The 16,993-nt window shown below is 33.4% G+C and overlaps 1 long non-coding RNA gene across 3 annotated transcripts in view; it reads left to right on the forward strand.

Annotated features, from left to right (window-relative positions):
* LOC125062029 overlaps positions 1 to 16,993 on the forward strand; it is a 60,928-nt gene that overhangs the window by 21,723 nt on the left and 22,212 nt on the right. For all 3 annotated transcript variants that reach the window (XR_007119128.1, XR_007119127.1, XR_007119129.1), the window contains 3 exons: positions 2,760 to 4,293; positions 8,562 to 10,095; positions 14,389 to 15,922. This is a non-coding gene — a long non-coding RNA (uncharacterized LOC125062029). The remainder of the gene's footprint in view (positions 1 to 2,759; positions 4,294 to 8,561; positions 10,096 to 14,388; positions 15,923 to 16,993) is intronic.

A 16,993-nucleotide genomic window follows, 5' to 3' on the forward strand; every position in this document is an offset into this window, starting at 1 on the left:
TATCCCGAAGGGTAGTCTTAGGAATCTATATCTACCTTGAGGTGTGATGAATGTACATAGCTTTGAAGAAGCTTCATCTAATTTAAGCATATAAAAACCTTTGTTTGCGTACCAGAGAGGCTGGATTTAATTTCATCAACAGTTGGAAATTGATAATGAGGACGCACAATGGCTTTATTAAGTTTCCTTGGATCAATGCACAGGCGTAGTTTACCATTCTTTTTTGAGGCAATTACAATTGAGCTAACCCATTTAGTAGGTTCCTCGACTTTGGTTATAATTTGATCTTTTTCTAACATGGCTTATTCTTCTTTTAATTGTTCTAAGAGACTGAATGGACATCTATAGATGGTACAGCATCAGGCTTCATTGACAAATGACATTCGTAATCTTTAAGACAACCTATTCCTGAGAAGAGATCTTTATATTCAACAAGCTGTGATACATTGACAGACTCATGAAATTGGACATTATGGACTCTTTTGACTAATTTTAAATTCTCACAACTGTTGCGACCAATAATATTTCTACAAGGTATATCTATAATGTGGAAATTGACATTGTATACTTTGTTGTTATGTGTGACAGACAGAATGCATTGACCTACTGTAGGTAATACTTCACCGCTAAAGGTTGAAAGTTTGTGATTACTTTTCTTTAAACTACTCAATGACAAATTAAGTTTTTTGTAAGAGTTAAATGATAAAATGTTAGTGTCAGCACCTGTGTCAAGTAAAAAGTCTACATTCTTACTATTTATGGACAAAGTTATATGATAAGGGTTTCTTTGGCTGACAGAAATCTCATTAGTGAAAAGACTATTTAGAAAATAAGTATCAATGGGATTACCCATACTTTTTTCTTCTATGAATCTCACATGTGTGCTGCGGCAACACTTGGCAAAGTGATTCGGCTTGTGGCAGTTGTTACAGATGACTCCCATGGCTGGACATTTTGTACGGTGAACTTGACCACATCTGGAGCAGTTCCTTATACAAAAACATACATATAAAAAAGTAGGTTACATAAGTTATTAGGCAACGGGCGGCGTTATCGCTAACAAGCGATTTCTTCCAGGCAACCCTAGTATGGTAAAATATAGAAAGAAACACATACAGAGGATAAAGTACAAGAAGTGCATAAATAATAACTATATAACTAAATAACTAAAGTAAACTAAAATCTAAGTTAATCTAAAATCTAAGTTAATAATCTATTTAATATATAAAATTCTCGTGTCACACTAATTGTTTTCCCATACTCCTCCGAAACGGCTTAACCAATTCTTATAAAAAATTTTATGCTTAATTAGTAAGTTTGAGAATCGGACAACATCTATTTTTCATCCCCCTAAATGTTAAGGGTGGTCCCACACCTAAATTTTTATTTTTTACACAAAACTTTTTGTTTTATTTTTTTTATGATACAGCATACAAAAATACATACAACCCTTAATTGTCATCCCTCTACGATCAACCCCTATTTTTTATAATAGTAGATAATTATTTTTATTGAACTAAAAAAATGTTTCCTAGAAATTATATACCTACAGTCCAAAACGACGTTTTCCGGGTCAGCTAGTAATAATATTTAAACAAATATGTAAAAGTTAATCCTAGGATTATCGAGTCACAACAGCTATTATATATATGTAGCTAATTACGAGGCAGGAGATAAATGCTCAAAAAGAAGATTTAAAAAAAAAAATTAAAGACAGCTCGTCTGATACCAAGAGGTAAGGAGTTCCAAAGCAGAAGACTGCACAGTAAAGGAAGAGTGATAGAATAAATGTAATATTAAGTAGATTAATAAAATAAAACTGTTATTATTTTTTATTGTATTATTATTTAACATAAAAGATATAAAGCAGTTTTGGTGTAGTGGTATCAGCATGTTATTCTCATCCTTAGGGTCGTAGGTTCGAACCCCGGCTGTTTACCAATGTAATTTCTGTATATTTTTTTAAAAATCGCTCGTACGGTGGTGTATAAAATTGTAAAGAAACCGAGTTGCCATATACACAAAAGTCGGCTGGGTATGTCAGGCACAGAAGGCTCATCTACGTGCCTATTTGATGAACAAAACCAAGGATCACGAAACATACAAAAACCTGAAAAGGTTGTAGCGCCACTTATTTTTTTATAAAGAATAAATCAGAAAAAGAAGTTATCAGCCTGTTAATAAAGTGAAACAGTTTCGATTGTAGTTGTACAATATTGATTGATGCATGTAGTAATTTAAACTCGCTAATTGGTTAAAAAGAAACATTGTACCAAAGAAATAATAAACATACAGTTTATTCATAAAAACTAAATCAATTTAATTTAATCACCCTTGTTACTAAAGTACTAATTTGTCTCTTTCTGTCAAATTGTGGTAAAGCTGTGATGAAAAGAGAGATGTGTACTTTAGTCAAAACGATGCAATTAGATATTTTTTGAATTGTCTCTTAGGACGAGTTTTAAATAATTTTACCAGACTGAGATCGCGGACGAACCCTGGTCGAGCCTATAGTGTAGATCCAGTTAAAATTATCTTTTATCTAGAAATTCTTACTACGACTTTCGAAAATACTTCTCACGTAAGTACTTGTCTAAAATACTGAATTGAAATTATGTAATTTTTACTTCACTAAAAATTACTTCATTTTTCTACGGTCCATTTAAAACTCATAATTATTCAACAATAATTTCTTTTTTTGTTTACAATTGTTTATATAATTTGTTTTTATCTGTCTTATATTATTTCTGTTTTCTTAGAAAAAGAGGGGTTTCTTACGTTCGCGTAAAGAAGACGACAGAGGCGTTCAGTAACTCAGTAACTTCCTAGGCGTAGGTGCGACCAGGTCTTCAGCGTATGTGCCGAAGTCTGCCCGAGAGAGGGAACTTGATAGAAGATCAGATGATAGCGATCAGCTTAAATCGTGGGGATCGGCAGATAATATACAGGTACTGTCTGCGTGTTATTGTGTTTAAAAATTAAATTTTGTGTACATGTCTAATCAAATGATACAGTTATAATAATTTTAGTAAAAACAAATATTATGTCTAGGACATTGTCAATACATAATATTTTCTGAAACAACGCCATCTATGAATGTAGTATATGATTAGTTCACGTGTCTTAAATTTCAAAATTAATGGTCCACACTGGCATCGACAACTTAGTTTATTCGTTTTCCGCTAGATGTCTCTATATCAAATTTCTAAACTTACGTAATATCCAATAGATGTCGCGACTGTTTCTTTTAACTTCGTTTTAACACAGTAAAACTACTTAATATACAAAACAGTGTTTGTTCGAACACTTATAACTCGAGAACGGTAGGATCGATTTGAATGATTTATAGAATAGCAGAATAACTATTAAAACATTGGTTGGTTGAAGAATAACATACGATTCCATCATTTAAGGTTCATTCCGTCGATCCGGTAAACTCTTCCCTCATCTGAACATATTTAATTAAAGATAGTGATGAGATAATGACGTATTTTAGATGTAAAAAATGTAGAATAATGTGAGTAATGAAAGATGATCGATATACCTATTTGGCTGACAAATTTTGTAATGTTGAGAAGCGCAATTTGGTGATAGGGATTCGGCTTTCAACTATTACGTCACGCAATTTTTGGAGATAATTGAGCAACGCGCCGTAACGTTTTACTATACCCAAGTGTATAATAATTGTGTAAATATTATTATTCAGGCAGAATGCAGATGTTAATGATAATTGTCATCAGACACTATCAGCATGTGGCAAACACAAACATGTCATGTATTGAAACGTGTATCGTGTTATGGTGGGTGGCCAGGTAAGCGGTTATTAAAATAAGACGACATTACTGTTATTCATAAACATATATTCAGCCATGACAGGCGGTCCGAGACATACTACAGGAAACGGAAACCCATAGATAATATTAAATCATAGATACGTAACATCTCCCTTATTAAGAAAAGAAAACATGGCATGAAGTGGAACATAGTACGTACGTAAGTATACACTTTTGTTTTTTTTTACATTGACAAAATTCTTACATACTATTAGACTGAAATAATGGTACGGAACATTGACTTGACTGACATTTTCAATTTTGACAGTTCTCACATTGACGTCTACTAAATTGACATAACTGTGTTTTGACAGCTACACAAAACAAAATTAGGTTAAAGACATTAAACAATACATTTACAAACTAAGTACAAATTATGAACTTAATCTAGATTCTAGACTAATTACCAAAATCTTCGGGGCTTTATGATAGCTCTGCCGAATGAAGAATAAGTTGTGTGGTGAGTACGTGTATTTGGTGTATGTGATGTGTTTGTTTTAGATTCTTGGACAGGATTATTTCTACCAGGGGATTGATAATTCGATGGAGAAGACGGCGATACATTGGAAGGGGACGTTGGATCAGTATCTTGTGGAACTGACGGGGATGGAAGTGAACTACTACTAGGAGGGGACTCAGAGGGTGAAAGTTTTGGTTGTAGGATGTGTTGGCGATTACGACGAAAAGTACCTTCCGGGGAGACATCATATACTATATATGATCTAGGCTGTGGACCTATGTCAGAAACAGTACCAGGTGTCCAAATACTGTCTGGCTGTTTCTTGAAGTATATTTTATCACCAATGTTTAGGGAAGACAACGGTTACGGTTACGGCTACTGGTATAATGACACTGTTGTTTTTGAAGACAATGCCATTAATAATGTGTATATCAGTTTTTAAAGGAAAATAAGACCTATGGATGTCTGGAAGTAATTTTTTATGTTCAGGCCAACCTTCTATGCAACATTTACTTAAGAGTGACAATTCCTTGTCTTGGGAAGTTAGTTCTTGAATAGATTTAAGTTTATTTGGACTAACTGACAGTGATCTAATGACTAAATTGACATGTAAATCTAGGTCAGAATCAAGATCATGTAATGACTGTTCTGGTAAAGCTGCTCTGGACAGAGTATCAGCTACATAAAGATATTTACCTGGTTTGTAAGTTACATTGAGGTCATATGGTTGTAATCTCAGCATTATTCTTTGAAGACGGGGTGGAATGTTGTAAATTGGTTTTTTATAGATACTATTGGTTTGAGGTCTGTTTCAACCAAAGTGTGGCGACCATAGACATATTGGTGAAACTTTGTACAACCAAATAGGATTGCTAATAGCTCTTTCTCAATCTGAGAGTATGACTGTTGACATGAGCTTAATGAAGCTGAAGCATATGCAATGGGGTGTTTATCATGGCAAATCACTGCACCCATGGCATCTTTAGACGAATCAACTGACAGTGTAAAAGGTTTATTTTGATCATAATATGTCAAGACAGGGGCTTTAGTTATAGTCTCTTTTAATACATTAAATTCTATGTTATGTCTCTCTTGCCAAGACCATTCATTTTCTTTAGACAAAAGCATTCTTAAATTAGAAGTTTTTTCTGACAGATTCTCTATGTATGAGCCTAAGTATGTTACCATACCTAAAAATCTTTGTAATTCTGTGACATTTGTAGGGGGTGGCATACTGCAAATGGCTTTGACTTTGTTTTCATCAACTTTCACACCATCTTTAGAAAAGATGTGTCTTAAGTACTTGCCTTTACTTTTAGATATATTAGACTTTTCTTTATTAAATTTTATTCCTAACTCCCTAGCTCTATCTAAGACTTGTTTTAATCTAAAATCATGTTCTTCTTTTGTTTGACCATAAATTAGGAAATCGTCCATCATAATTTGGACTCCTGAAATGTCACTGAATCTGTTTGTCATGATGGAATGAAACAGTTCTGGAGCTGCATTTATCCCGAAGGGTAGTCTTAGGAATCTATATCTACCTTGAGGTGTGATGAATGTACATAGCTTTGAAGAAGCTTCATCTAATTTAAGCATATAAAAACCTTTGTTTGCGTACCAGAGAGGCTGGATTTAATTTCATCAATAGTTGGAAATTGATAATGAGGACGCACAATGGCTTTATTAAGTTTTCTTGGATCAATGCACAGGCGTAGTTTACCATTCTTTTTTGAGGCAATTACAATTGAGCTAACCCATTTAGTAGGTTCCTCGACTTTGGTTATAATTTGATCTTTTTCTAACATGGCTTATTCTTCTTTTAATTGTTCTAAGAGACTGAATGGACATCTATAGATGGTACAGCATCAGGCTTCATTGACAAATGACATTCGTAATCTTTAAGACAACCTATTCCTGAGAAGAGATCTTTATATTCAACAAGCTGTGATACATTGACAGACTCATGAAATTGGACATTATGGACTCTTTTGACTAATTTTAAATTCTCACAACTGTTGCGACCAATAATATTTCTACAAGGTATATCTATAATGTGGAAATTGACATTGTATACTTTGTTGTTATGTGTGACAGACAGAATGCATTGACCTACTGTAGGTAATACTTCACCGCTAAAGGTTGAAAGTTTGTGATTACTTTTCTTTAAACTACTCAATGACAAATTAAGTTTTTTGTAAGAGTTAAATGATAAAATGTTAGTGTCAGCACCTGTGTCAAGTAAAAAGTCTACATTCTTACTATTTATGGACAAAGTTATATGATAAGGGTTTCTTTGGCTGACAGAAATCTCATTAGTGAAAAGACTATTTAGAAAATAAGTATCAATGGGATTACCCATACTTTTTTCTTCTATGAATCTCACATGTGTGCTGCGGCAACACTTGGCAAAGTGATTCGGCTTGTGGCAGTTGTTACAGATGACTCCCATGGCTGGACATTTTGTACGGTGAACTTGACCACATCTGGAGCAGTTCCTTATACAAAAACATACATATAAAAAAGTAGGTTACATAAGTTATTAGGCAACGGGCGGCGTTATCGCTAACAAGCGATTTCTTCCAGGCAACCCTAGTATGGTAAAATATAGAAAGAAACACATACAGAGGATAAAGTACAAGAAGTGCATAAATAATAACTATATAACTAAATAACTAAAGTAAACTAAAATCTAAGTTAATCTAAAATCTAAGTTAATAATCTATTTAATATATAAAATTCTCGTGTCACACTAATTGTTTTCCCATACTCCTCCGAAACGGCTTAACCAATTCTTATAAAAAATTTTATGCTTAATTAGTAAGTTTGAGAATCGGACAACATCTATTTTTCATCCCCCTAAATGTTAAGGGTGGTCCCACACCTAAATTTTTATTTTTTACACAAAACTTTTTGTTTTATTTTTTTTATGATACAGCATACAAAAATACATACAACCCTTAATTGTCATCCCTCTACGATCAACCCCTATTTTTTATAATAGTAGATAATTATTTTTATTGAACTAAAAAAATGTTTCCTAGAAATTATATACCTACAGTCCAAAACGACGTTTTCCGGGTCAGCTAGTAATAATATTTAAACAAATATGTAAAAGTTAATCCTAGGATTATCGAGTCACAACAGCTATTATATATATGTAGCTAATTACGAGGCAGGAGATAAATGCTCAAAAAGAAGATTTAAAAAAAAAAATTAAAGACAGCTCGTCTGATACCAAGAGGTAAGGAGTTCCAAAGCAGAAGACTGCACAGTAAAGGAAGAGTGATAGAATAAATGTAATATTAAGTAGATTAATAAAATAAAACTGTTATTATTTTTTATTGTATTATTATTTAACATAAAAGATATAAAGCAGTTTTGGTGTAGTGGTATCAGCATGTTATTCTCATCCTTAGGGTCGTAGGTTCGAACCCCGGCTGTTTACCAATGTAATTTCTGTATATTTTTTTAAAAATCGCTCGTACGGTGGTGTATAAAATTGTAAAGAAACCGAGTTGCCATATACACAAAAGTCGGCGGGGTATGTCAGGCACAGAAGGCTCATCTACGTGCCTATTTGATGAACAAAACCAAGGATCACGAAACATACAAAAACCTGAAAAGGTTGTAGCGCCACTTATTTTTTTATAAAGAATAAATCAGAAAAAGAACTTATCAGCCTGTTAATAAAGTGAAACAGTTTCGATTGTAGTTGTACAATATTGATTGATGCATGTAGTAATTTAAACTCGCTAATTGGTTAAAAAGAAACATTGTACCAAAGAAATAATAAACATACAGTTTATTCATAAAAACTAAATCAATTTAATTTAATCACCCTTGTTACTAAAGTACTAATTTGTCTCTTTCTGTCAAATTGTGGTAAAGCTGTGATGAAAAGAGAGATGTGTACTTTAGTCAAAACGATGCAATTAGATATTTTTTGAATTGTCTCTTAGGACGAGTTTTAAATAATTTTACCAGACTGAGATCGCGGACGAACCCTGGTCGAGCCTATAGTGTAGATCCAGTTAAAATTATCTTTTATCTAGAAATTCTTACTACGACTTTCGAAAATACTTCTCACGTAAGTACTTGTCTAAAATACTGAATTGAAATTATGTAATTTTTACTTCACTAAAAATTACTTCATTTTTCTACGGTCCATTTAAAACTCATAATTATTCAACAATAATTTCTTTTTTTGTTTACAATTGTTTATATAATTTGTTTTTATCTGTCTTATATTATTTCTGTTTTCTTAGAAAAAGAGGGGTTTCTTACGTTCGCGTAAAGAAGACGACAGAGGCGTTCAGTAACTCAGTAACTTCCTAGGCGTAGGTGCGACCAGGTCTTCAGCGTATGTGCCGAAGTCTGCCCGAGAGAGGGAACTTGATAGAAGATCAGATGATAGCGATCAGCTTAAATCGTGGGGATCGGCAGATAATATACAGGTACTGTCTGCGTGTTATTGTGTTTAAAAATTAAATTTTGTGTACATGTCTAATCAAATGATACAGTTATAATAATTTTAGTAAAAACAAATATTATGTCTAGGACATTGTCAATACATAATATTTTCTGAAACAACGCCATCTATGAATGTAGTATATGATTAGTTCACGTGTCTTAAATTTCAAAATTAATGGTCCACACTGGCATCGACAACTTAGTTTATTCGTTTTCCGCTAGATGTCTCTATATCAAATTTCTAAACTTACGTAATATCCAATAGATGTCGCGACTGTTTCTTTTAACTTCGTTTTAACACAGTAAAACTACTTAATATACAAAACAGTGTTTGTTCGAACACTTATAACTCGAGAACGGTAGGATCGATTTGAATGATTTATAGAATAGCAGAATAACTATTAAAACATTGGTTGGTTGAAGAATAACATACGATTCCATCATTTAAGGTTCATTCCGTCGATCCGGTAAACTCTTCCCTCATCTGAACATATTTAATTAAAGATAGTGATGAGATAATGACGTATTTTAGATGTAAAAAATGTAGAATAATGTGAGTAATGAAAGATGATCGATATACCTATTTGGCTGACAAATTTTGTAATGTTGAGAAGCGCAATTTGGTGATAGGGATTCGGCTTTCAACTATTACGTCACGCAATTTTTGGAGATAATTGAGCAACGCGCCGTAACGTTTTACTATACCCAAGTGTATAATAATTGTGTAAATATTATTATTCAGGCAGAATGCAGATGTTAATGATAATTGTCATCAGACACTATCAGCATGTGGCAAACACAAACATGTCATGTATTGAAACGTGTATCGTGTTATGGTGGGTGGCCAGGTAAGCGGTTATTAAAATAAGACGACATTACTGTTATTCATAAACATATATTCAGCCATGACAGGCGGTCCGAGACATACTACAGGAAACGGAAACCCATAGATAATATTAAATCATAGATACGTAACATCTCCCTTATTAAGAAAAGAAAACATGGCATGAAGTGGAACATAGTACGTACGTAAGTATACACTTTTGTTTTTTTATACATTGACAAAATTCTTACATACTATTAGACTGAAATAATGGTACGGAACATTGACTTGACTGACATTTTCAATTTTGACAGTTCTCACATTGACGTCTACTAAATTGACATAACTGTGTTTTGACAGCTACACAAAACAAAATTAGGTTAAAGACATTAAACAATACATTTACAAACTAAGTACAAATTATGAACTTAATCTAGATTCTAGACTAATTACCAAAATCTTCGGGGCTTTATGATAGCTCTGCCGAATGAAGAATAAGTTGTGTGGTGAGTACGTGTATTTGGTGTATGTGATGTGTTTGTTTTAGATTCTTGGACAGGATTATTTCTACCAGGGGATTGATAATTCGATGGAGAAGACGGCGATACATTGGAAGGGGACGTTGGATCAGTATCTTGTGGAACTGACGGGGATGGAAGTGAACTACTACTAGGAGGGGACTCAGAGGGTGAAAGTTTTGGTTGTAGGATGTGTTGGCGATTACGACGAAAAGTACCTTCCGGGGAGACATCATATACTATATATGATCTAGGCTGTGGACCTATGTCAGAAACAGTACCAGGTGTCCAAATACTGTCTGGCTGTTTCTTGAAGTATATTTTATCACCAATGTTTAGGGAAGACAACGGTTACGGTTACGGCTACTGGTATAATGACACTGTTGTTTTTGAAGACAATGCCATTAATAATGTGTATATCAGTTTTTAAAGGAAAATAAGACCTAAGGATGTCTGGAAGTAATTTTTTATGTTCAGGCCAACCTTCTATGCAACATTTACTTAAGAGTGACAATTCCTTGTCTTGGGAAGTTAGTTCTTGAATAGATTTAAGTTTATTTGGACTAACTGACAGTGATCTAATGACTAAATTGACATGTAAATCTAGGTCAGAATCAAGATCATGTAATGACTGTTCTGGTAAAGCTGCTCTGGACAGAGTATCAGCTACATAAAGATATTTACCTGGTTTGTAAGTTACATTGAGGTCATATGGTTGTAATCTCAGCATTATTCTTTGAAGACGGGGTGGAATGTTGTAAATTGGTTTTTTATAGATACTATTGGTTTGAGGTCTGTTTCAACCAAAGTGTGGCGACCATAGACATATTGGTGAAACTTTGTACAACCAAATAGGATTGCTAATAGCTCTTTCTCAATCTGAGAGTATGACTGTTGACATGAGCTTAATGAAGCTGAAGCATATGCAATGGGGTGTTTATCATGGCAAATCACTGCACCCATGGCATCTTTAGACGAATCAACTGACAGTGTAAAAGGTTTATTTTGATCATAATATGTCAAGACAGGGGCTTTAGTTATAGTCTCTTTTAATACATTAAATTCTATGTTATGTCTCTCTTGCCAAGACCATTCATTTTCTTTAGACAAAAGCATTCTTAAATTAGAAGTTTTTTCTGACAGATTCTCTATGTATGAGCCTAAGTATGTTACCATACCTAAAAATCTTTGTAATTCTGTGACATTTGTAGGGGGTGGCATACTGCAAATGGCTTTGACTTTGTTTTCATCAACTTTCACACCATCTTTAGAAAAGATGTGTCTTAAGTACTTGCCTTTACTTTTAGATATATTAGACTTTTCTTTATTAAATTTTATTCCTAACTCCCTAGCTCTATCTAAGACTTGTTTTAATCTAAAATCATGTTCTTCTTTTGTTTGACCATAAATTAGGAAATCGTCCATCATAATTTGGACTCCTGAAATGTCACTGAATCTGTTTGTCATGATGGAATGAAACAGTTCTGGAGCTGCATTTATCCCGAAGGGTAGTCTTAGGAATCTATATCTACCTTGAGGTGTGATGAATGTACATAGCTTTGAAGAAGCTTCATCTAATTTAAGCATATAAAAACCTTTGTTTGCGTACCAGAGAGGCTGGATTTAATTTCATCAACAGTTGGAAATTGATAATGAGGACGCACAATGGCTTTATTAAGTTTCCTTGGATCAATGCACAGGCGTAGTTTACCATTCTTTTTTGAGGCAATTACAATTGAGCTAACCCATTTAGTAGGTTCCTCGACTTTGGTTATAATTTGATCTTTTTCTAACATGGCTTATTCTTCTTTTAATTGTTCTAAGAGACTGAATGGACATCTATAGATGGTACAGCATCAGGCTTCATTGACAAATGACATTCGTAATCTTTAAGACAACCTATTCCTGAGAAGAGATCTTTATATTCAACAAGCTGTGATACATTGACAGACTCATGAAATTGGACATTATGGACTCTTTTGACTAATTTTAAATTCTCACAACTGTTGCGACCAATAATATTTCTACAAGGTATATCTATAATGTGGAAATTGACATTGTATACTTTGTTGTTATGTGTGACAGACAGAATGCATTGACCTACTGTAGGTAATACTTCACCGCTAAAGGTTGAAAGTTTGTGATTACTTTTCTTTAAACTACTCAATGACAAATTAAGTTTTTTGTAAGAGTTAAATGATAAAATGTTAGTGTCAGCACCTGTGTCAAGTAAAAAGTCTACATTCTTACTATTTATGGACAAAGTTATATGATAAGGGTTTCTTTGGCTGACAGAAATCTCATTAGTGAAAAGACTATTTAGAAAATAAGTATCAATGGGATTACCCATACTTTTTTCTTCTATGAATCTCACATGTGTGCTGCGGCAACACTTGGCAAAGTGATTCGGCTTGTGGCAGTTGTTACAGATGACTCCCATGGCTGGACATTTTGTACGGTGAACTTGACCACATCTGGAGCAGTTCCTTATACAAAAACATACATATAAAAAAGTAGGTTACATAAGTTATTAGGCAACGGGCGGCGTTATCGCTAACAAGCGATTTCTTCCAGGCAACCCTAGTATGGTAAAATATAGAAAGAAACACATACAGAGGATAAAGTACAAGAAGTGCATAAATAATTTAAAAAAAAAAATCGTAAAATAACATGTAACACTAACTATAACTAAAGTAAACTAAAATCTAAGTTAATCTAAAATCTAAGTTAATAATCTATTTAATATATAAAATTCTCGTGTCACAATAATTGTTTTCCCATACTCCTCCGAAACGGCTTAACCAATTCTTATAAAAAAATTTATGCATATTCAGTAAGTTTGAGAATCGGACAACATCTATTTTTCATCCCCCTAAATGTTAAGGGTGGTCCCACACCTAAATTTTTATTTTTTACACAAAACTTTTTGTTTTATTTTTTTTATGATACAGCATACAAAAATACATACAACCCTTAATTGTCATCCCTCTACGATCAACCCCTATTTTTTATAATAGTAGATAATTATTTTTATTGAACTAAAAAAATGTTTCCTAGAAATTATATACCTACAGTCCAAAACGACGTTTTCCGGGTCAGCTAGTAATAATATTTAAACAAATATGTAAAAGTTAATCCTAGGATTATCGAGTCACAACAGCTATTATATATATGTAGCTAATTACGAGGCAGGAGATAAATGCTCAAAAAGAAGATTTAAAAAAAAAAATTAAAGACAGCTCGTCTGATACCAAGAGGTAAGGAGTTCCAAAGCAGAAGACTGCACAGTAAAGGAAGAGTGATAGAATAAATGTAATATTAAGTAGATTAATAAAATAAAACTGTTATTATTTTTTATTGTATTATTATTTAACATAAAAGATATAAAGCAGTTTTGGTGTAGTGGTATCAGCATGTTATTCTCATCCTTAGGGTCGTAGGTTCGAACCCCGGCTGTTTACCAATGTAATTTCTGTATATTTTTTTAAAAATCGCTCGTACGGTGGTGTATAAAATTGTAAAGAAACCGAGTTGCCATATACACAAAAGTCGGCGGGGTATGTCAGGCACAGAAGGCTCATCTACGTGCCTATTTGATGAACAAAACCAAGGATCACGAAACATACAAAAACCTGAAAAGGTTGTAGCGCCACTTATTTTTTTATAAAGAATAAATCAGAAAAAGAACTTATCAGCCTGTTAATAAAGTGAAACAGTTTCGATTGTAGTTGTACAATATTGATTGATGCATGTAGTAATTTAAACTCGCTAATTGGTTAAAAAGAAACATTGTACCAAAGAAATAATAAACATACAGTTTATTCATAAAAACTAAATCAATTTAATTTAATCACCCTTGTTACTAAAGTACTAATTTGTCTCTTTCTGTCAAATTGTGGTAAAGCTGTGATGAAAAGAGAGATGTGTACTTTAGTCAAAACGATGCAATTAGATATTTTTTGAATTGTCTCTTAGGACGAGTTTTAAATAATTTTACCAGACTGAGATCGCGGACGAACCCTGGTCGAGCCTATAGTGTAGATCCAGTTAAAATTATCTTTTATCTAGAAATTCTTACTACGACTTTCGAAAATACTTCTCACGTAAGTACTTGTCTAAAATACTGAATTGAAATTATGTAATTTTTACTTCACTAAAAATTACTTCATTTTTCTACGGTCCATTTAAAACTCATAATTATTCAACAATAATTTCTTTTTTTGTTTACAATTGTTTATATAATTTGTTTTTATCTGTCTTATATTATTTCTGTTTTCTTAGAAAAAGAGGGGTTTCTTACGTTCGCGTAAAGAAGACGACAGAGGCGTTCAGTAACTCAGTAACTTCCTAGGCGTAGGTGCGACCAGGTCTTCAGCGTATGTGCCGAAGTCTGCCCGAGAGAGGGAACTTGATAGAAGATCAGATGATAGCGATCAGCTTAAATCGTGGGGATCGGCAGATAATATACAGGTACTGTCTGCGTGTTATTGTGTTTAAAAATTAAATTTTGTGTACATGTCTAATCAAATGATACAGTTATAATAATTTTAGTAAAAACAAATATTATGTCTAGGACATTGTCAATACATAATATTTTCTGAAACAACGCCATCTATGAATGTAGTATATGATTAGTTCACGTGTCTTAAATTTCAAAATTAATGGTCCAAACTGGCATCGACAACTTAGTTTATTCGTTTTCCGCTAGATGTCTCTATATCAAATTTCTAAACTTACGTAATATCCAATAGATGTCGCGACTGTTTCTTTTAACTTCGTTTTAACACAGTAAAACTACTTAATATACAAAACAGTGTTTGTTCGAACACTTATAACTCGAGAACGGTAGGATCGATTTGAATGATTTATAGAATAGCAGAATAACTATTAAAACATTGGTTGGTTGAAGAATAACATACGATTCCATCATTTAAGGTTCATTCCGTCGATCCGGTAAACTCTTCCCTCATCTGAACATATTTAATTAAAGATAGTGATGAGATAATGACGTATTTTAGATGTAAAAAATGTAGAATAATGTGAGTAATGAAAGATGATCGATATACCTATTTGGCTGACAAATTTTGTAATGTTGAGAAGCGCAATTTGGTGATAGGGATTCGGCTTTCAACTATTACGTCACGCAATTTTTGGAGATAATTGAGCAACGAGCCGTAACGTTTTACTATACCCAAGTGTATAATAATTGTGTAAATATTATTATTCAGGCAGAATACAGATGTTAATGATAATTGTCATCAGACACTATCAGCATGTGGCAAACACAAACATGTCATGTATTGAAACGTGTATCGTGTTATGGTGGGTGGCCAGGTAAGCGGTTATTAAAATAAGACGACATTACTGTTATTCATAAACATATGTTCAGCCATGACAGGCGGTCCGAGACATACTACAGGAAACGGAAACCCATAGATAATATTAAATCATAGATACGTAACATCTCCCTTATTAAGAAAAGAAAACATGGCATGAAGTGGAACATAGTACGTACGTAAGTATACACTTTTGTTTTTTTTTACATTGACAAAATTCTTACATACTATTAGACTGAAATAATGGTACGGAACATTGACTTGACTGACATTTTCAATTTTGACAGTTCTCACATTGACGTCTACTAAATTGACATAACTGTGTTTTGACAGCTACACAAAACAAAATTAGGTTAAAGACATTAAACAATACATTTACAAACTAAGTACAAATTATGAACTTAATCTAGATTCTAGACTAATTACCAAAATCTTCGGGGCTTTATGATAGCTCTGCCGAATGAAGAATAAGTTGTGTGGTGAGTACGTGTATTTGGTGTATGTGATGTGTTTGTTTTAGATTCTTGGACAGGATTATTTCTACCAGGGGATTGATAATTCGATGGAGAAGACGGCGATACATTGGAAGGGGACGTTGGATCAGTATCTTGTGGAACTGACGGGGATGGAAGTGAACTACTACTAGGAGGGGACTCAGAGGGTGAAAGTTTTGGTTGTAGGATGTGTTGGCGATTACGACGAAAAGTACCTTCCGGGGAGACATCATATACTATATATGATCTAGGCTGTGGACCTATGTCAGAAACAGTACCAGGTGTCCAAATACTGTCTGGCTGTTTCTTGAAGTATATTTTATCACCAATGTTTAGGGAAGACAACGGTTACGGTTACGGCTACTGGTATAATGACACTGTTGTTTTTGAAGACAATGCCATTAATAATGTGTATATCAGTTTTTAAAGGAAAATAAGACCTATGGATGTCTGGAAGTAATTTTTTATGTTCAGGCCAACCTTCTATGCAACATTTACTTAAGAGTGACAATTCCTTGTCTTGGGAAGTTAGTTCTTGAATAGATTTAAGTTTATTTGGACTAACTGACAGTGATCTAATGACTAAATTGACATGTAAATCTAGGTCAGAATCAAGATCATGTAATGACTGTTCTGGTAAAGCTGCTCTGGACAGAGTATCAGCTACATAAAGATATTTACCTGGTTTGTAAGTTACATTGAGGTCATATGGTTGTAATCTCAGCATTATTCTTTGAAGACGGGGTGGAATGTTGTAAATTGGTTTTTTATAGATACTATTGGTTTGAGGTCTGTTTCAACCAAAGTGTGGCGACCATAGACATATTGGTGAAACTTTGTACAACCAAATAGGATTGCTAATAGCTCTTTCTCAATCTGAGAGTATGACTGTTGACATGAGCTTAATGAAGCTGAAGCATATGCAATGGGGTGTTTATCATGGCAAATCACTGCACCCATGGCATCTTTAGACGAATCAACTGACAGTGTAAAAGGTTTATTTTGATCATAATATGTCAAGACAGGGGCTTTAGTTATAGTCTCTTTTAATACATT

This window comes from Pieris napi, chromosome W, assembly GCF_905475465.1.
Source record: "Pieris napi chromosome W, ilPieNapi1.2, whole genome shotgun sequence".
NCBI lineage: Eukaryota > Metazoa > Arthropoda > Insecta > Lepidoptera > Pieridae > Pieris > Pieris napi.